Raw genomic sequence first — 21144 nt, forward strand, 5'->3', positions numbered from 1 at the left:
GGGGTTTGCATTTTACACCATCAACTTGTAAGATTATTGATAAATAATTCATTTGAGTCACACATAACATTATGTATGGCTGTGTTATGGCCTAGGTTGAATTCGTTATAGTCATTTATATGTTTAAGAATCTCTTGAACTTCAATTATCTGTTGGATATATTATGTACAAAAATTAACCAAAAAGACCAAATAACTACTACAAAAAACTAAATAATTATCTTTGAGACAAAAATTCATATATTATTGATTGGTTGCTTGACCATCATATACCCAATTAACCTGAAATTAATCAATCAATTACTCCCTTCGTCCCAAAATAGTTGGGCGCTTTGAGAACTGTGACTCACGCCCAACTATTTTGGGACGAAGGGAGTAGTTATTTAAAGAAGCTTTTTTTATTTTATCAAACATACGTAACAATCACCAAAAAAAATAAAAATAAAAATAAAAAAAATAAAAAAATAAAAAAAAAATAAAAAAAAACAAAAACAGTAAGACGGTGAAGCCAAAATTTTAACCCTAAAGTAAAGTGAATATATTATCTATTATTGCAATTGGGCTTAGTATAATATAATAGTGAAAGGTTTAAGAAAAGAAAAAAAAGTGTATTTTTAATAGAAAGTTAGAAACCAATTATAGTTAGAAAATATTATGGAGGGCCAAATATGCATTTATCTATACTATTTTTCAATTTAGGTAATACTAATAAAAGTCAATAAAAATTTTGGGGGACCATGGCCCCCGCTGGCCTACCCCTCCCTCCGCCCCTGACTCTTTCTCTTTCTTATTATTTGGTTTCCTGTGGGTTTTACTCTTTCATTGATCATTATATATTGCAAGGAAGTAAAGTAAAATGCCATGTTCTTTGAAGGTTCATGCTTTTCTGTTTTATGCTCGTGTCAGTCTGTTATGATGTCAAAGCAATCAATTTTCTGGCATATAATGGTTAATTGTACGTCTTTACATAACACAATTGTGGCCACAGTAGTTGTGCTCCTCTGATTATTTTGTTGGTAGAGTTTTATTTTACCAGGCTTCTTTCTAGAATTTATGAGTTTTGCATATATATTTCTGAATTGAGGGTTCTTGTTCACTTTCAGAAATGCAAAAGGGTAACACGCTTCATAAACGCAAGAATGCCACTGGTCGATGCTCTAGAGGGCCAATCTCGAAAACAGCTAGAGGAGTTCATATTACTGATAATGTGGAATCAGACTCAGGGACGACATACAACAAATATGATTGCCCCCCTACCATTATGGTTAATAAGATACAAGAAGAGCTCAGATCCAGTTCTTTGCAGCTACAAGGCTATGGTGAAAGACCCTCTTCCTGATGCATTAAAGCTTGCTGAAGCTATAATAATGCAAAGAGGAAAGATGAACCACGAGCCTATGGCAGAAAATCAGAATAAGTTTGATGTACATGCTGTGAATACCTCTGTTGATAAGAGTGATGAAGTTGTTGAGGCCAATGAAGGTAACACTGGGAATCAGTGTTGCAGCCATCAGAATGAGGTGCCTAGGCCCAAGCTTAATGGCACGGAATGGTACTGCCTGCACTAATGAGGTAATGTTTTCCTGTTTTTGCTCTTTTTCTTCTAAATTTGTTTCAAGTCTAATGGTAAGTGGATGTATGAGAGAGAGAGAGAAATTTCCTTTGTTTTGGAATATAGTCTTCAATTTGTTATGGAATCTAGTCTACTCATATGCTGTAACCCTACTTCTCATTTTTACACAGTTATTTCCTGATTATTGTCACACCGATATCGTCTTACCAATATCAGTACCACCGTGGGGAAATTTTGGGAATTCATTATGGTAACTAGCATGTTTCTTTATCGAAAGTAACAAAGACAGTGTTTTCAACCACTAAGGTGAGTAATCAAGTTACTTATAGGAAGAAGCATATGCGTATATCTTAAAGTTTCAATATTATTACAAGATCAATATAGACGAATACAATGGAGCATTCCACTTAACGTATATGTTCAAGGTGTTCTAAGGAATCATCCTAAACTAATGCAATGATTTCATCACAAAACAATAACAATATCAATGTACTTAACAACATTAATTCGCCAATAACCAAAATTACAAGTCACAATTAAGCATTAGTTGTCAACTTAGAAAATGAATGCGAAATCAATTAATAGAATACTTGGACATCAAATCTTGGATAAAGCCAAGAACTAAATGGTTATTCCAGGCATTAGCCCGCACGGAATATCATCATAGTGCGCACTATAAATGGTACTGCCTGCACTAATGAGGTAATGTTTTCCTGTTTTTGCTCTTTTTCTTCTAAATTTGTTTCAAGTCTAATGGTAAGTGGATGTATGAGAGAGAGAGAGAAATTTCCTTTGTTTTGGAATATAGTCTTCAATTTGTTATGGAATCTAGTCTACTCATATGCTGTAACCCTACTTCTCATTTTTACACAGTTATTTCCTGATTATTGTCACACCGATATCGTCTTACCAATATCAGTACCACCGTGGGGAAATTTTGGGAATTCATTATGGTAACTAGCATGTTTCTTTATCGAAAGCAACAAAGACAGTGTTTTCAATCATTAAGCATTACTTATTGCATTATCATCCATTCAAAGCAACATAATAGCTAAGAACTCCATGTCACAATTTCTCGATACCTTCGTTATGAGCTTTACTCAATTTCAAGATGTCTCTGTCACAATAGCCGACAACCAGCATAGATTTAGTATGGACTCACTTGACTCAACACACTAACGTATCCACATATAAAGGTAGTACTCCGTAGTAGCTATTAATCAAAGACAACGTCATTAGGGACAGGCTGATATTGGTGGATAAGATCCTTTCTATCTGATGTTTATGGTTTATTTGGTAGATTGTCTCCAATATTAGGCCTGCTATATGTTTCTCATGGCCATTTGTGCAACAATGATTTTGAAATTGTGTATTTCAAGATTTTAGTAATAAGTAGGTAGAATTTTTTTTTCTCCGAAAGGTAATAAGTAGATATAACTTGCCAAAATATGAAGTGTGAACAACATCCTGATGGCGGACAAAGCGTACAAAAGGGTAATTAAAGTACCCATGGTGACACTTGACATCTAATCTGATATGGTTTCCGATTTTCTAGTACTTTTAGGAAGTTATATTGAAATATGTTGCATACATCTATGGATGAAAAGATAATCCGGTGAATTTTCCCTTGGGTAAAAAATCAACAATAACTGCTTGAACTAAACCTGTGACACAGACGTACATGCACAAAAAATAAAAATAGAAATAGAAATAGAAAATAGTTGTGTTGCACTTTCATGGCTGGGAATTTTGTTGGATCAGCTTTAATTTCAAGGAGGTAGCGATTGCTGGGCATATTATCTCCTTTAAAAGGTTGCAGTTGTGTTAATTTATATAATATCGGAAATAAATATATATTAGCACACAATTTATTTATTTTTGCAGTGGGATGATTCTATTGACAATTTATCTGAAGGGTCACCTGATGGTCAGAATAGAGTTCACTTACCCAGCCCAAACAGAAGGATTGTTTCTCCTTTGAAGAAGTATGAAATGCCAAAATTATCGAAGAGGAGAAAAGCTAAGAAATGGAGTCTAGTAGAAGAAGACACATTGAGGACTGGTGTGGCGAAGTATGTGACTTACTTTTGTAAAAAATTCTAGTAATGTTTTTATTTTTATTTTTTTTGAGTATGTTAATTTTGACACTCATTTGAGTATATGTTGTTTTTGAAGGTATGGTGTAGGAAACTGGGCGATCATCTTAAAATCCTATCCTGACGAATTTGAAGAGAGGACAGCGGTATAGAATTCCCTGTTTCTAACATTTGTGTTTGTTTTTTTTTTTTTTGGTATTGAAATCCCTGTATTTGATTCAACATTTGCTTTTTATTGTACTAATACGAGAGGTTATTTTGTTCAGCTTGATTTGAAAGACAAGTGGAGGAACATGACTCGTTATTGACTCCTCTAATCATAGTCTCTAGCGTTTTGTATCTTTTTGTCTATTATGCTAAATTCCTATGTTGACATATTTGAAGAGCGGATTGAGGTAAAAAATTTGCATTTCCCGGATAATAATATGAGAAGTTATTTTGTTCAGGTTGATTTGAAAGAGAAATGGAGAAACATGACTGGGTATTGACTCTTCTAATCACGGTTTGCGTTTTTTATTTATGGTCTGCAGCTTTTTATATGTTTTGTATATTTTTGTCTATAGGTTTGTTTTGCAATCTCTCTTCTTTATCCCGCAACTCATTAGGTATGAACAAGTTGAATAGGTCTCAATGTCTTGACCAGTTCAGAACTTTGTATTTTGTCTCCTCTTTATGTGTACAACCTAACGATCTCCCACCTCATGACTCTTCTGATGAACTCTCTTTTAATTTAACATACTACTTTGGGGGAAAAAAATAATGCAATAATTAGAGCAATGCTCTCGCTAGAGCTCCCTCATTAGAAGGGTCATTGAGTTCTTTATAGTATTTAGGGCAAAGTGCAGAAAACGCTCCTATGGTATGCTTACAGTGCGTCTTATACCCCACACGTGGAGAAAATACTCCTAAAGTTTTAATTTGTGCAAATAGGTTCAGTCCAAAATACCCTTCTACATATTATTTTTTAAAGAATTATTTTGTGAAATGACCATAAAGGACAATATTATTTTAACTTTTTTTTTTTCAAAATAATATTTTAACATGAGCGCTGGCTCTGGTGCGGCACTAAACATAGAGCTTTCGAGCATGGAGGTCCGGCGACCCACAGTTGCCGCGACCCTTCTCTCTCTTCTTTTGTTCCATTTTTGTTCCTTTTCAAAAAAAAAAAAAAAATTCATCCCCTACCTCACCTCAAACCTCCATTGATGACCATAACCTCCAACAACCTTTGGACCTCCATTGATGCTCAAAACAGCCTAAAAAAAAGATCAATGAATTTCAAAGATTCAAAAGAAATTGAATGAATTACTAGGAAATTGCAACAAACCTATATACTCAATCTAACAAAAACGGCCAAAAATTAGTCTGGATCCTTCTCTCTCAAAAAAAAAAGAGAAAAAGATAGAACAATGAATTAGTGAATATCATACTTTGTAATTGTCATTGTATTGTATATTCCTTTCCATGACTGATAACTTAATCTTCTAAAGAAAGGTGAAACGGACCTTTGAATAAGTATGGAAATCATGTGATGATTTACCAAATTTCTATTGGCAATATGGTGCAACAATACCTAGTCATCACTAGTAAGGATTTACAACACACATCGGCTGATGTGGACCAATAATAAATTGACATGTAATATTTAATTACCAAATCAAAGATGGTGGATAGATATTCACTTACCAAATGAGAAATAGTGATTTGATTATCATATATAATTTGGTAATTAAAATAGGATGTGTGCATTTATTATTAGTTCACATCAGTAGTGAGTATGTTGTAGATCATCAGTAAGGATCTAAGTATTGTCTGTGCAAAATCACCTCCCGTCCAACAGTTGCCCATTTCTTCTTTTTTGGAATAAGTGGCTGGGAAAGTGCCATATCAATTAAAAATATTAGGTAAATAATTTTTCACCATCCCTCTTTAAGTTGTATTTCACATATATATAAAAGCTTTAAATATTATTTCCTAAATATCGTAGCCTTCATTTCAGATTTTGATTTATTTCCAAATAGAATCAGGAAGCAGATTTTGGGTCCTTTTTTTGGTTCTTATTATTTTTTAGGATTTTCATTCTCTTTTGAGAAGTTCAAATTTCAACCAACTGGACCCATGATGAAGTGAAAGTCAATTTATTAAATATTAATAGATATGTTGTATACGGAAGTTGTGTGTGTGTGTATATATATATATATATATATATATATATATATATATATATATTATTGGAGATCAGGATCCTCTCCCATCCAATAGTTGCTCATTTTCTCCATTTTTGTTAATGAACCATAGTTACTAAGGTAGGTAAAAATGTGTATTTGTTTTATACACAATTTCAGTATATACACTTTTCAAAAATATTGTTTCTTCTTCTTTCCCTTATTTTCAGCAACCCAAATACTGCCAAATTGATATTTTATGAATGGATTAATCAATTGTTGTGTTTTTAATTTTTTTGGGTTTTTTTTTTTTTTTTTTTTTTTTTTTTTTTAAATGTAGAAGGCAAAATAATTATGGTGTCTTTTATCATTAATCGATCAATTTTCAATTTGTAATGACATACTTATCCCCGTGATCTTCTTATCCGTTCGAAGGAGTCTAGGCCGCGACGTTAAAACATTGCAGTCATTTGGAAATCCAATAGATATTTGCCACGTCAATTATCACGCGAGATCGCGTTCACACCACTTGATATTCAATAACATGGCAAAATTTTATTAGCGGTTGTACCGGATGCAATTTGAAAAGGGAACAGGTTATCTACTGGACAAGCCTAGTCCGCCACGTTAAGAAATTGCCACCCATAAAAAAAATCCAATACATATTTGCCACGTCATAAAATTAGAAATCTGCGCAATAGTCACGTGACCGGGAAAAGATCACGTGACGTGGCCAATTTTTATTGGTTGTTATACCGGATTGTAATGAATGTGAGCAGAGACGGTTGTTTTGGTCCGCAGGGTTTTACATTTTCAGTTCAAAGTCTTTAGTGCTAGGGTAGAGAGAGCGCGCTTAGAGTAGAACTCCAATTTTCTCTCTTTTCACCGGGTACTGTTTACCAATGGCGGTCGGTGGTTGCACTTTCTCGTCGGACGATATCGTCCTAAAGTCACCGACCGATAGGCGATTATACAGATATATTCAATTGCAGAATGGTCTCTGTGCTTTACTCGTTCACGATCCTGAAATTTACCCTGATGGGCCTCCGAATCTTCGAAAGCCGCTGAACACAGTGAAGAAGAAGAAGACGACGACGACGACGACGAAGAAGACGGAGAAGAAGACGAAGGAAGTGAGGAAGATCAAGAGGACGATGATGAAAAGGATGAAGAAGACGATGCAATGAAAGAAAAGGGAAAGGAAGGCGCTTCTCAGACTAAACAGGTTTCTTTCTTTCAGCGTTTGAATTCCAAGATTGTTGTAGAAAATTTGAAATTGTTTTGCAGTTGCAATTGGGATTGAAGTTTATGTTATTGTTTTTGTAAAAATTCTTAAAGTATCTACTTATCAAAAAAAAAAAAAAAAATTTCTTGTAGTATCTACAAGTATAGAAACTTTGAAATTATTTTGCAATTGCAATTGGGATTGAAGTTTAAGTTATTGTTGTTGTGATGTGTCCAAAATGGCACTTTCAATATGTTTTGCGTTGTTATTTTGGTAGGTTTATTCTGTTGCATGTCTATTCTTTCTATTGATCATTTTCTTTTCCGGGCAGCCGCAGCATTGTGTGTTGGAATGGGAAGCTTCTCTGATCCTTTGGAGGCACAGGGTCTAGCCAATTTTCTAGGTTTGATCCTTCAACTGTATTCTATATACAAATAGTAAACAGTTTATGTTGTGTGGAAGCGTGGGCCCGACAAATAAATAATGATGGTTATGATCTCACACACAAGAAGAATACACTCACAAAATAATAAACAGGAAAAAAAACACACACACAAAAGGAAGACAAAAATTTACGTGGTTCGGTAATGTGCCTACGTCCACGGGAGCTCAAGATCAATGTACTAATATTAAAACCCAAAGGGTTACAAAAGGTTCACAACTGAGAAAATAAATATTATTTTCTCCAAACTCTCTTTGCTCACTTGAATGCTCTTGGATGATTTTCGAATGAATGAAACTATGAGATACAAGGTCTATTTATAGCCAACAAATCTCCTTGATGATGTAAACAACGATGTAAGTAAAGCCTGATGTAAGCGATGACATATGTAACTGATGATGTAAGTGATGACATATTCAACTGCTGATGTAAGCGATGACATATTTTGAGCCAATTCCAATTTTGCAACTTCCAAATTTGTTAACACTAAATTTGTTAACAATCTCCACCTTAGCGAAAAATTCTGTACACCTTTTCAAATATGATCTTGAACTACCTTCAATTGCGCCCAAAGGCGCTCATACTCGCAGGATGTTAATCAAGTCTAAGCAATGCTCAAACTTAACCTTCATTACAACCTTCGTCAGCATATCTGCGGCATTATCTGCAGTCCCAATTTTCTGAAGAAGAATATTGCCTTCGTCCAAAATTTCACGAACAAAATGGAAACGGACATCGATGTGTTTTGTACGTGAATGATGAACCTGGTTCTTTGCCAAATAGATAGCACTTTGACTGTCACAGTAGACATCAACATGCTCCTGAATAATCCCCAAGTCCTCAATCAACCCATGTAGCCATACGGCTGCCTTAATGGCCTCTGTCACTGCTATGTACTCTGCCTCTGTTGTAAACAAAGCAACTGTAGGTTGTAATATTGACCTCCAACTCACCGGTCCTTTAGCAAGTGTGAACACATAACCTGTAGTTGACCGACGTTTATCCAAATCACCAGTATAATCCAAATCCACATATCCAACCAAATACTGACCAAGTCTATCATCCCGCTCAAATTTTAAACCAACATCTACAGTACCATGGATGTACCGGTTAATCCATTTCACTGCCTGCCAATGACCTTTATCTGGGTCATGCATATACCTGCTCACCATACTAACGGCCTGTGAAATGTCGGGTCTCGTACACACCATTGCATACATTAAACTTCCAACTGCGCTCGCATACGGAACATGAACCATTTGCGCACGCTCTTCATCTGTGCGTGGAGATAATGAAGCACAAATCTTAAAATGAGGGGCCAAAGGGGTACTTATAGGTTTAATATTCGAGTCCATACCAAACTGATGTAGCACCTTCTTCAAATATTGCTTCTGAGACAAACAAACAGTGCCCTTCATTCTATCTCTTCTAATCTCCATCCCAAGTATCTTCTTAGCTTCACCAAGATCCTTTATTTCGAACTCAGTACTTAACTGAATCTTTAACTTATCAATTTCAACTTTGCTCTTAGATGCAATTAACATATCATCAACATATAAGAGCAAATATATAAATGATCCATCACGAAGTTTACGAAAATACACACAGTGATCAAAATGGCTTCTTGTGTACTGTTACCCTTTCATGAACTGATCAAATCGTTTGTACCACTGCCTTGGACTTTGTTTCAACCCATACAATGATTTCTTCAGTTTACAAACCCAATTTTCCTTACCAGCAACCTTGAATCCGTCTGGTTGAGATATATAGATCTCCTCCTCCAAATCACCGTGTAAGAAGGCAGTTTTGATGTCAAGTTGAGCTAACTCGAGGTCAAACTGTGCAACCAAAGCTAGTAAAATTCGAATAGAAGAGTGCTTTACAACAGGTGAAAATACCTCATTATAATCAATCCCTTCCCTTTGCGCGTAGCCTTTCGCCACCGATCTAGCCTTAAATCTCACACTGTCTTGCCTTGAAGAACCTTCCTTCTTGGTGTATACCCACTTGCACCCAATCGCCATATTCTCCTTTGGAAGCTGGACCAACTTCCAAGTCTGATTTATATGAAGAGACTGCATCTCCTCATCCATTGCTTTTTTCCAATCTACACTTTCTGAACTTCTGATAGCTTCTACACAGGTAGATGGGATGTCATAATCAACTATGGGTAGTGCGTATGCCACCATATCAGTAAACCGTGCAGGTTTCTTTATTTCTCTTTTTGATCTATCAATTGCAATAGAATATGGTTGCTGTGGAGACTCTTGGGTAGGAGCCTCTTATCTGTACCTGTTTCCTCATCATCTGAGTTACTGACAGGTCTAGCTGGAACAATTGGAGCCTCAAGCTCCACCTATTGCGAAACTTCTTTGGTCATGTTCTCTGTAGTAGAACTTTTCAGCATAGAAGACTCATCGAATGTAACATCCCTGCTATTAATGATTTTCTTAAACTCAGGGCACCAAAGTCTATTCCCTTTTACGCCTTCACTGTAGCCTAAGAATATAGCTTTCTTGGCTCTAGGATCCAACTTACTCTCTTTAACATGAAAGTAGGCAGTACAACAAAAAATTCGCAGAAAATCATAATCGGTAGCAGGTTTCCGAGACCATACCTCCATGGGCGTTTTGCCCTCATTCGCAGCTGCAAGCAACTTGTTGATGAGATGGCATGCGTATGTCACAGCCTCAGCCCAAAATGCTTTGCCCAATCCAGCATTAGACAATATACATCTAACATTTTCTAACGAGGTTCGATTCATCCGTTCTGCCACCCCATTCTGTTGTGGCGTGTCTCTGACTGTAAAGTGTCGAACAATACCCTCGTCCTGGCATACTTGCAAGAATGGGTCCGATGTGTATTCACCGCCATTATCGGATCTGAGTCTTTTGATTTTTCTGTCAGTCTGGGTCTCCATCATCTTCTTTCATTTCAAGAACACTTTTAAGACTTCATCTTTATGTTTCATGGTGTACACCCATACTCGTTTAGAGAAGTCATCAACAGATGAGACAAACCAATGCTTACCTCCCAAAGATGCAACTCTGGTAGGTCCCCAAACATCTGTTTGAACATAGTCAAGTATTCCCTTCGTGCGGTGTACTGCTGTGCCAAACTTAACTCTTGTCTGCTTGCCCAGAACACAATGTTCACAAAATCCAAGCTTGTAGGTCTTGGCACCTTTCAATAGACCCTGCTTCACTAGTCCCTGCAAAGCCTTCTCACCTGCATATCCCAAGCCTACATGCCACAATCTGGTAGCATCTGATGCATCTGCCTTTGAATTGTTTGCAACAGCTGCTGTGCCTGTAACTGCATTTCCAAGGAGAAAATACAAGTTACTCTTCTTTATACCCTTCATCACAACTAGAGCTCCATAGGTCACCTTTAGACCATCGCCTTTCAGCATGATCTCATAACCTTTTGCTGCCAATGATCCAAGTGAGATGAGATTTTTCTTCAAATCTGGTACATACCGGACATCTTCGAGAACTCTGACTATTCCATTGTACAACTTCAAACGGATCTTTTCTATCCCCCTTGTTTGACAGGCATGATCATTGCTCATGAAAACAGCTCCACCGTCCAGCTCCTGGAAACTGGAGAACCACTCCCGGTTAGGACACATGTGATAGGAACAACCCGTATCCAAGATCCATGCATCATGAAAATTGGATCCAATTGATACAGTCAAAGCAAACTCTGTAGCTTCATCGTCACTGCTAACAATGTTGGCGGCAATCTTCTTGTCATCCTTGTTTTTCAATTTAGGACAATCCTTCTTCCAATGCCCTTTATTATGACAAAAGGCACATTCATCTTTGGCAAGATTTTTCTTGCCTAAAGTTGATGCTCCTTTTGATCTGGATTGAGATCTTCCACGGCTACCAAACTTTTTCTGATCTGTTCTACCACGTACTGTTAGAGCTTCAGCTGTTGAGTATCTATTAACCTCCTTATCCTTCTTGCGAAGCTCATTATTCATGAGGGTATTAGAGACATCAACATCTTTAATTTTTTCTTTTCCATACAGTAGTGTGGTAGTCAAATGTTCATACGAATCAGGCAGAGAGTTTAACAATAATAATGTTTTATCTTCATCATCAATTTTAACATCCAAATTTTGCAAATCAACAAGAATTTTGTTAAAATTATCTAGATGCTTGGACATAGACATACCTTCTTTATAATCAAACCGGAAGAGCTTCTTCTTCAGATAGAGCCGATTTTCAATGCTCTTTGTCATATACTTCTCCTCCAGTTACGTCCAAAGCTTGTCTGCTGAAACTTCATGCATGAAAGGATATTTCTGATCCTTTCTGAGATAAAGCCGAATTTGACCACAAGCCTTACGATTGATCTTTTTCCAATCTTGTTCCTTCATTTCTCCTAGTTTCTCCTTCCCCAGAGCAGTGTCTAAATCTTGTTGAGTCAGAACATCCATAACTTCGCATTGCCACATGCTGAAGTTGTTGCGCCCATTAAATTTTTCAATATCAAATTTTGCGGTTGCCATCTTCTTTTTCAACGATCATGATCACTGAAAAGAACCGTGGTGCTCTGATACCAATTGTTGTGTAGAAGCGTCAGCCCGACAAATAAATAATGGTGGTTGTGATCACACACACAAGAAGAATACACTCACAAAATAATAAATAGGAGAAAAACATACACACAAAAGGAAGACAAAGATTTACGTAGTTCAGCAATGTGCCTACGTCCACGGGAGCTCAAGATCAATGTACTAATATCAAAACTCAAAGGGTTACAAAAGGCTCACAACTGAGAAAATAAATATTATTTTCTCCAAACTCTCTTTGCTCACTTGAATGCTCTTGGATGATTTTCGAATGAATGAAACTATGAGATACAAAGTCTATTTATAGCCAACAAATCTCCCTGATGATGTAAGCAAAGCCTGATGTAAGCAAAGCCTTATGTAAGCGATGACATATGCAACTGATAATGTAAGCGATGACATATACAACTGCTGATGTAAGCGATGACATATGCAACTGCTGATCTAAGCGATAACATATTTTGAACCAATTCCAATTTTGCAACTTCCAAATTTGTCAACACTAAATTTGTTAATAGCTTACATATATAAATACATATTAACTTGCATTGTCAAGTCTTTTCTGCCAGTAGATATGAAGGATAATCAATTGCATAGGTTAGCTATATGAATGAACAAGTTTTTACTATTTTTTTTTATTTATTTTTTTATGTTTCTGGTGTTTAGGGATGATATCATTAAGATAGGTGTGATGCAAAAAAATATTGCTCATCTAACTGTCTCAAAAATTGTCAGCGTAAGTGGTTTACTCAATTATTTATTTATTTATTTTTGTGGCGAATATTCAAGTTTATGTATTGTACTTCATCAGGAAAAGAAAGAATTGCAACCTACTTTTTTGAGTTATTCATTTTAGGAAAATCAAAATCGTTTGACCTAAGGTTAGGACAATGGGATGGCCAAAATTATTAAGGAGATGGTGCTGAGAAAAGCTTTTGAAGTTAAAAAAATTTCAGCCATATTTGAGCAGAATGGTTAGTCAGGCTGTGTTAGAAGTAGTTTCAATAGAAACTTGGATGGTGATCGCAGTGATGAGATGGGTACAGTGGTTTGAAGATTCTTGAGAGAGATTTAATTAGCTGTCTGCCTGTGTTCTAATTTAGTTTGCTTCGTGGGTTCAGCCCTCTCTCTCTCTCTCTCCTTTTTCCTTCTCTTGATGACGAATTCACATTTTATTTTGTGTATTCTTGTTTCTTCTTAAGATTTAATTTTTTTCTCCTTCAACGAACAAGAAGAGAAGAATCTTTTGACAGTTCAACGAGTATAAAGACACAAAATCGGGGAGTTTTACCTTATATGAAATTTGATTGTCAGACGCCACTAATTGATTATTATTTCTTGCAGAACACATGCTCTTCATGGGGAGTACTGATTTTCCAGATGAGAACGAGGTATGTTAATGTAATTAATTTTTCTTTAAATTTTTATCTCGAAACCACGTTACAGATGCTTATTGGTTTTTATATTTCATTGCTACCAAGCAGAATGATAACATATTCTGATTAGTCATAGATCTTTTTTTCTATTAATTTCCTGAAGCATTATCTGTATTTATGCCGTTATTCTGAAGTTATATCACTAATTGGAATAAGATGTGGATTCTGAATGGTGACTTGATGGCAATTTGACCTCCCAGATTTGACCCTTTTCCTTGCTAGTGTGATAGTTACTTATCCAAGCATGGGAGCTCGTCTAATGCATACACGGAAGCTGAGCATACCTGTTACCATTTTGATGTTAAGCGGGAGTTTCTGAATGGTGCCTTGAGAAGGTAAGCCTGCACATCTGCTTGTGTTAATGAAACAAGGTTGAACTTTGAAGTATTAATACTGCTTTTCACATTGGCCTTAAGTCTTGCTCTTGTCTTCCTGATTATGATCATCAATGTAGGTGAGGATACCAAAGGCGGCATGAGCCGGATCTAACCCACATATTGAAGAATGGGCCAGGCCCAAATCAAGCTGTCATGAGGCAAGCCCAATACCGAAGAGTGAAGCTGAAGGCCTGAAAGACGAATGGATCCATGGATACAAAAGCCTCAATGATGAGCCCAATGGAGGAAGTTAGTGAGTGATCTTCTAGAACATTGTAAACAATATATAAATAGGTGAAAAATGAAGGAAAGAGGGGATCGAAATATTTGAAGTGTAATAAAACTCTGTCAATTTAGAGAGAGAAAATTTCTTGCATCTTCAATGGCGCCGTTTGTGGGAATCGATGAGAATTCATTGATGTTTCACTCAGATTGATGTGATATAGTAGTGTAGTGTGTGAAGACGAAGCCTGATCGTTGAAGGCAGAATCAAGGTCGATGAAATCGTGATCGGAGAAGTTGGCGTTCGATCTACGCAGTTCTGATTTGTGCTTGTTTTGGAGAGCTGTGCAATTAAAAGTTGCTAAGATTGTTGAATTTGGCAGATTCGTCGCCAGAGCAACTCAGATCTGGTTAATCGCGATCGAAATTTAGCTGAGCTAGAATCCAGATCTAGAGCGTCTGCATTAGCAAAGCTCAGATCTGATCAGAAATTTGCGGTTAATGACTTTGCTACGATTCGGAATGATGATCGGAGGAGAGAGTTCGAATCCAGTGGAGAATGGCCAGCAGATGAAGCTTGATGAATTGATGAACATGATTGAGGCTCTGAGAAAAGAAAATGCAAAGTTGAGAGCTGGAATGGAATGTCGAGAGGTTCCGGTTGCGCCGCGACCGCCTTCGGTGGGTGAAAGGGGTGTGCGACCTGATGAAGCACATCAAGGCGAGCAAAAGGGAGATAACCACGTCGATCTCCACCGCGAGGAGGTTAGGATGGAGAATTTACAGCCAAATGCTCGTCGAGCTGAGGATCGAGAAGGATCTGTACATCTCGATCCACATCGTGAGCATTTTCGGCGGGAAGAAAATACAGCTTTCAATCCGCATCAGGAAAGGCATAATCGCGAACAGGATATGGAGTTTGATTGTCACAAGATTAACTCGCTGTGGCAGAAAGAGTTCACTGAGGAAAGGTTGTTCGATCCACCTTATCGGCCTTCAATGGCCACATATGATTATAGGAGTTCAGAAAGAAGATCTACAGATCAAAGAGTCGTCACGAGGTTTGAAAGAGAGAATGAGGTCCTCCGGTCGGCAGCGCGAACGGTTGTTTCGCCGTTTACTGACGAGATCCTGAATGCTCCAAGGCCGAGGAAGTTTTCTATGTCTGTTTTCATTCTGTTCGACAGAACGACCAATCCGATTGATCATGTATACCATATTCAGTTGAAGATGGCACTGAACACAGAGAATGATCCTTTGATGTGCAAATGTTTTCTTACAAGCTTAGCCGGACCGGCGCTCAACTGGTTCAAGAACCTGCCAAGGGGCTCAGTGGACAGTTTTCATAGTTTGTGTGATCGGTTCATAAGCAAGTACTATAGGAATAAGCGCCCGGCAAAAGATATCTCTAGTTTGTTCACTATGAAACAGCATGACGATGAACGTTTCTAAGCTTTTCTTACCAGGTTTAACCTAACCAAGAGCATGGTGATAGAGTGCCATCCTTCCACAGCAGTACAAGCGTTCAAGTTAGCAATGATCCGAGGGACACCGTTCCATACTAGTCTGATGGTGAACACGCCGAAGACAATGGACGAGCTGAATGAGAGAGCTAATGGTTTCATGTGCCTGGAAGAGGAAGAAGCAGCTAATGCTAGGAAGACATCTATCATCTCCACAGAAGAGAAGTCCAAAGTGAAGATACGGTAGAAGCAAGTTCCTACGCAGCGTCAGACCTCCTGGAAGGCAAAGAAGAGACCTAGGGAGGATGATTTGGTTACTCCACTCAAAGTTACACTGGCAAGGCTTTACCAAGAGAACAAAGATAAGTTTTGCCCTCCCTTGCCAATTAGACAACCTCTTAAGCAGAGGGATCAATCTAAACATTGTGCTTTTCATAGTGATTTTGGTCATCAGACTAATGAATGCAGGAACTTAAGGAGACAAGTGGAGATGCTGATCGCTAGGGGAGAGTTTGCAGGGTATGTTCAAGGACCAACCCAAGAGCAGAATTGACCAATTGAGCAAGTCAAAAGAAATCAAAAGCCGAATCACCATAACACTCAGCCCGTTTGGATTATAAATGCGATTCATAGTCGACCTGAGCGAGCCGAAGAGTCAGAAGAATTGACTCGAACACCTCTTCGATAAGCACAAATGAAGAGAAGAATAGGCAGTGTCAACACTTTGCACCAGCAGAGCGCATCAACACAGATAAGATTCGATAAAGCGGACTTAATTCGAGTTCAGATCCTTCATGAAGACCCCTTGGTCGTTAGTTTAACAGTGGCAGAGTGTTTGGTACGAATGGTGCTAATTGATCCAGGAAACAGTGCCAATATCATGCCTAGAGTCACCTTTGATCGGCTGGAAATCAAGCCAGAGGAGCTCAAGTGTACTGGGAATCCACTGTTGGGATTTGATGGAAAACGAGTTGAACCGATCGGTACAGTAGAATTGCTTGTCCGGGAAGCCGAACGGGACCTTATCGAGAGCTTTGTGGTGGTGGAGATCCATCACTCTTACAATCTATTGATAGGGAGAGGGTGGATTCATAGGGTATAGGGAGTCCAATCGACCCTGCACCAAGTGATGAGATGCTTGGGTCCGAACGGGAACAAGGTGATTGACATTCATGGAGATCAGGTTGCCGTAAATGAATGTTACTCAGTGACTTTGAAAGCTGCAGGGAAGGGGAAAGCTCCCATTCGCCCAGCTATCCCACAATAGCAATTAAAGAAATCTCCCCCCTGGCACGAGCGGGGAAGAGCTTCTGGTGCAAACCGAGGAACCCCTAGTTGAAGTTCAAATTGATCATTGAAAGCTAGATCGAACCACAAAGGTAGGTTCAGGGCTTGCCGAGGAAGAAAAACTTTAATTGGTTGATTTCCTCTCTCAGAACGCCGATGTATACGCTTGGAGCCATCTCAACATGCCAGTGATCGACCCCTCAGTCTCCTGCCATTTTCTTAATGTAAATCCGAACGTCAAGCCAGTGAGGCAAAAGTAGAGAAGGTTCGCCCCGGAGCGCAACCAAATCATTGTAGACGAAGTTAATCGATTACTGGAGGCTGGGTTCATTAGAGAAGTATAGTACCCGGACTGGTTGTCGAATGTGGTTGTAGTGCAAAAGAAGAATGGAAAATGGAGAGTTTGCATTGATTTTACTAATCTAAACAAAGCCTGCCCGAATGATAGTTTTCCACTTCCAAAGATTGATCAAATGGTGGATGCAACAACCGGGTATGAGCGACTGACCTTTCTGGATGCATATTCAGGCTACAATCAAATCCCAATGGACCCAAGCGATGAGGAAAAGACCTCTTTTGTCACCGAACGAGGGATCTATTGCTACAAGGTTATGTTGTTCGGACTGAAGAATGCCGAAGCCACATACCAGAGGCTGGTTAGCAAGATTTTTAAGAATCAAATAGGCAGGATAGTAGAGGTTTACATCGATGACATGGTGGTCAAAAGCAGACAGAAGGACCATCACTTACAACATTTACAGGAGGTGTTCGGCGTGCTAAGAAAGTATGGAATGAGGCTAAATCCAACTAAATGCTCGTTCGGCGTGGGATCCGGGCAATTCCTTGGCCACATGGTTAACAACAGAGGAATTGAGGTTAGTCCAGCCCAAGTGGAAACTTTGCTAAAAAATGCTGAATCAAGTACTATCAAAGAGGTCTAAGCTCTCACCGGACGCATAGCGGCACTGAGTCAATTCATTTCTAAGTTATCCGACCGATGCAAACCATTCTTCAATACAATCCGGGATCATGGAAAACAGTCCTGGGGGGATGAGCAAAGGCAAGCGCTGATCAAGCTGAAAGAATATATGTGGAACCCACTAGTCTTGAACGCCCCAGTGCCAGGCGAAAAGCTTTTCCTGTACCTTAGAGTTTCTAACATTGCGACCAGTGGTGTGCTGATACGATGTGCCGAGGGTAAGCAATTCCCAATTTTTTATGTGAGCAAAACGTTGACCGAGCCAGAGAGAAGGTATTCAAAGGCCGAATGAGTAATCTTATCCTTGGTAAATGCAAAAAGGAAGCTCTGGCATTACTTCGAGTCTCATCCTATAGTCGTCCTGACCATATTTCCTATAAGGGTGATCTTACATAAGCCCGATTTGTCCGGATGAATGACGAAGTGGGCAATAGAGCTTAGTTCTTTCGACATAACTTATGAACCCCGAACAACTATTAAAGGGCAAGTTGTTGTTGATTTCTTACTGGAATGTGATGTAGATGAGCCAGATGAATGCCTTGAAGAATCTTCATGGAAGTGCTTTGTTGATGGCTCCTCAAATCAGATGAGGGCAAGAATCGGGATCAAGTTGCAAACACTAGAAGGCACTACGCTAAGCTAAGCGATCAGGCTTGAGTTCAGAGCAACCAACAATGAAGCAGAGTATGAAGCGCTGTTGGCTGGCTTAAGGTTGGCCAAGGAGCTAAAGGTCAAAAGTTTAGTTGCCTTTAGTGATTCGCAGTTAACAATTCGGCAAGTGACTGGGGAGTATGGAATAAAGGATGAGATAATGGAGGCATACCGTTCTGCCGTTATGCAAGAGATTAGAAGCTTCGATCAGATCAGGTTCATTTAATTGCCGAGGGAGCGTAACGAAGATGCCGATCGATTGGATTGTAGTGCGTCAAGTTCAGGTGAAACATTGGCAAGGGTAATTCTAATCGGGGTGCTATGCCAGCCATTTATCCTTGAGGAACCGTCAAGTTCGGATCCCTGGCAGGTGAATGTTATACCATATGAACCGAGTTGGATATATCCAATTATTACGTATATACGGGATGACGTTTTGCCCGAACAGAGGGATGAAGCAAGAAGGATCATATCAAATGCCGCAAAGTATGCTATAGTGCACAACCAACTTTACAGGTGGTCTTATTTAGGACCATACTTAAAATGTGTAACCCCTGCAGAAGCTCAGCAAATATTGCGGACTATCCATTAAGGGGTTTGTGGCAATCATTCAGGGGGAAGGTCTCTAGCACACAAGGCGATGATACAGGGTTATTTTTGGCCGAACATGGCATGAGAGGTAGAGGAATTTTCGCGAAGGTGCGATAAGTGTCAAAGGTTCGGACCACTGATCCACCAACCACCAGAAGATTTGCACGTAATGGCCAAACCATGGCCTTTCGCGCAATGAGGGATAGATGTGGTCGGCCCGTTACCGACTGCCAGATTGCAAAATAAGTATGTTCTGCTTGCAACAGACTACTTTACCAAATGGGTGGAGGCAGAACCGTATCCCAGTGTGACTCAGACCCATGTGAGACGCTTCATCTGGAACAACATCATTTGTCGATTTAGTGTGCTGAGGTCAATCGTCATGGATAATGGGACTAACTTTGATAGCAAGCAGGTGAGGGAGTTACTAAACGAATATGGAATTAATCAAAAGTTAGTGGCGGTCAGCCACCCACAGGCGAATGGTCAGGCTGAAATCACAAACAGAAGAAGCTTGAAGAAGAGAAAGGGAAGTGGTTGGATGAACTCCCAAACGTCCTGTGGGCATATAGAACGACTCCAAGGCAACCGACCGGAGAAAGCCCATTCGTCATGGCGTATGGTACTGAGGCAGTAATACCGATAGAACACCAAGTTCCTACCATTCGGAGTTTAGCGTGGAATCAGGAGTAGAATGATCATATGCTGAAATTCAACGTCAACTTGCATGAAGAGAAGATGAATGCTGCAGTAATAAGGCTCGCATAATATCAACAAACGCTTATGAACAGTCACAACAGAAAGGTGAGGCATAGGGGTTTTGCACCTGGTGATTTGGTTCTGAAAAGAAAAGTTTGTATTATTAAGAAAATGGTGTCACCATGGGAAGGTTCGTATAGAGTTGCAGAGGTTATTGGAAAGAGGGCATATGTCTTAGAAACCATGGCTGGAAGGCTGGTAAACAAGCCTTGGAATGCCACTTCTTTAAAAAGGTATTATCAATAAAAATTGAGTTTCAGTTTAACCAATGTCTACCTTTAATTGTATACTTGCAAGAGAGCAAAACTTTGAAAGATTTATAAAAAAGTATCGTCTTCTTCTAACAAGGTGACTAAGTATGAGCAAAGGCAAGTGGCAAGTGGCATTCTAGCCGAGCGCCAGACACTTAAGCAAAGTAAGTGGTAACTGGCACCACAAGCCGAACGCCAAATACTTGCTAAAAAATAATGAAAAAGCCAAGTGGCAAATGACATTCTAGCCGAGCGCCAGGCATTTAAGCAAAGTAAGTGGCAACTGGCACCACGAGCCGAACACCAAACACTTGCTAAAAAATAATGAAAAAGCCAAGTGGCAAGTGGCATTCTAGCCAAGCGCCAGGCACTTAAGCAAAGTAAGTGGCAACTGGCACCATGAGCCAAACGGCAAACACTTGCTAAAAAAAAATAAAAAAGCTAAGTGGCAAGTGGCATTCAAACCGAGCACCAGGCACTTAAGCAAAGGAAGTGGCAACTGGCACCACGAGCCGAATGCCAAACACTTGCTAAGAAATAATGAAAAGCCAAGTGACAAGTGGTGTTCAAGCCGAGCATCAGGCACTTACTAACAATAAAGAAAAAGACAAGTGGTTGGTGTTATTAGCCGAAGGCCATACACTTACTAAAATTATTATTATTAAGTACTACCAAGTGATGCAGAGATTCAGATCAAAGGTAGTAAAAAATTATCCTTTCATTCATTATAAGTTGAAAGATTACAAAGAGATACATAAGATGGGTACAATCAAGTTCTGTTTGTCTCCTTGTTCACCTGCTCACCCTCGGCAGCCTCTTCAGGACAGTTAGTATTCCCCTCCCCATCATTGGTCATGGCATCCCTGTAAGGGGGGAGTCAAGCTGAATCACTACTTCATTCTGCTGAGTTCCACCTTCAGTGGTAGTCACAAGGGGAACCACAGTAGAGAGAGGAGGTATGTCTAAAGGTTAAACGGAAGAAGGAACAGGGATAACTCCAGATGAGGCAATCCCATCACCTTCTTCAAAAATGTTTTTGGAAGGAG

At 39.0% G+C, this 21144-nt stretch overlaps 1 long non-coding RNA gene across 1 annotated transcript; it reads left to right on the forward strand.

The window, feature by feature from the left end:
• The first annotated feature begins 3460 nt into the window (after positions 1–3460).
• Positions 3461–4190, forward strand: LOC132267700 (uncharacterized). Its single transcript, XR_009469058.1, has 3 exons — positions 3461–3644; positions 3748–3814; positions 3935–4190. It is a non-coding gene; the product is annotated as an uncharacterized LOC132267700 (long non-coding RNA).
• Positions 4191–21144: the final 16954 nt, after the last annotated feature.

The sequence above is a fragment of the Cornus florida genome, unplaced genomic scaffold (genome assembly GCF_030987335.1).
Source record: "Cornus florida cultivar Cherokee Brave unplaced genomic scaffold, ASM3098733v1 CherokeeBrave_3.0.0_Hap2_Chr07, whole genome shotgun sequence".
Lineage (NCBI taxonomy): Eukaryota > Viridiplantae > Streptophyta > Magnoliopsida > Cornales > Cornaceae > Cornus > Cornus florida.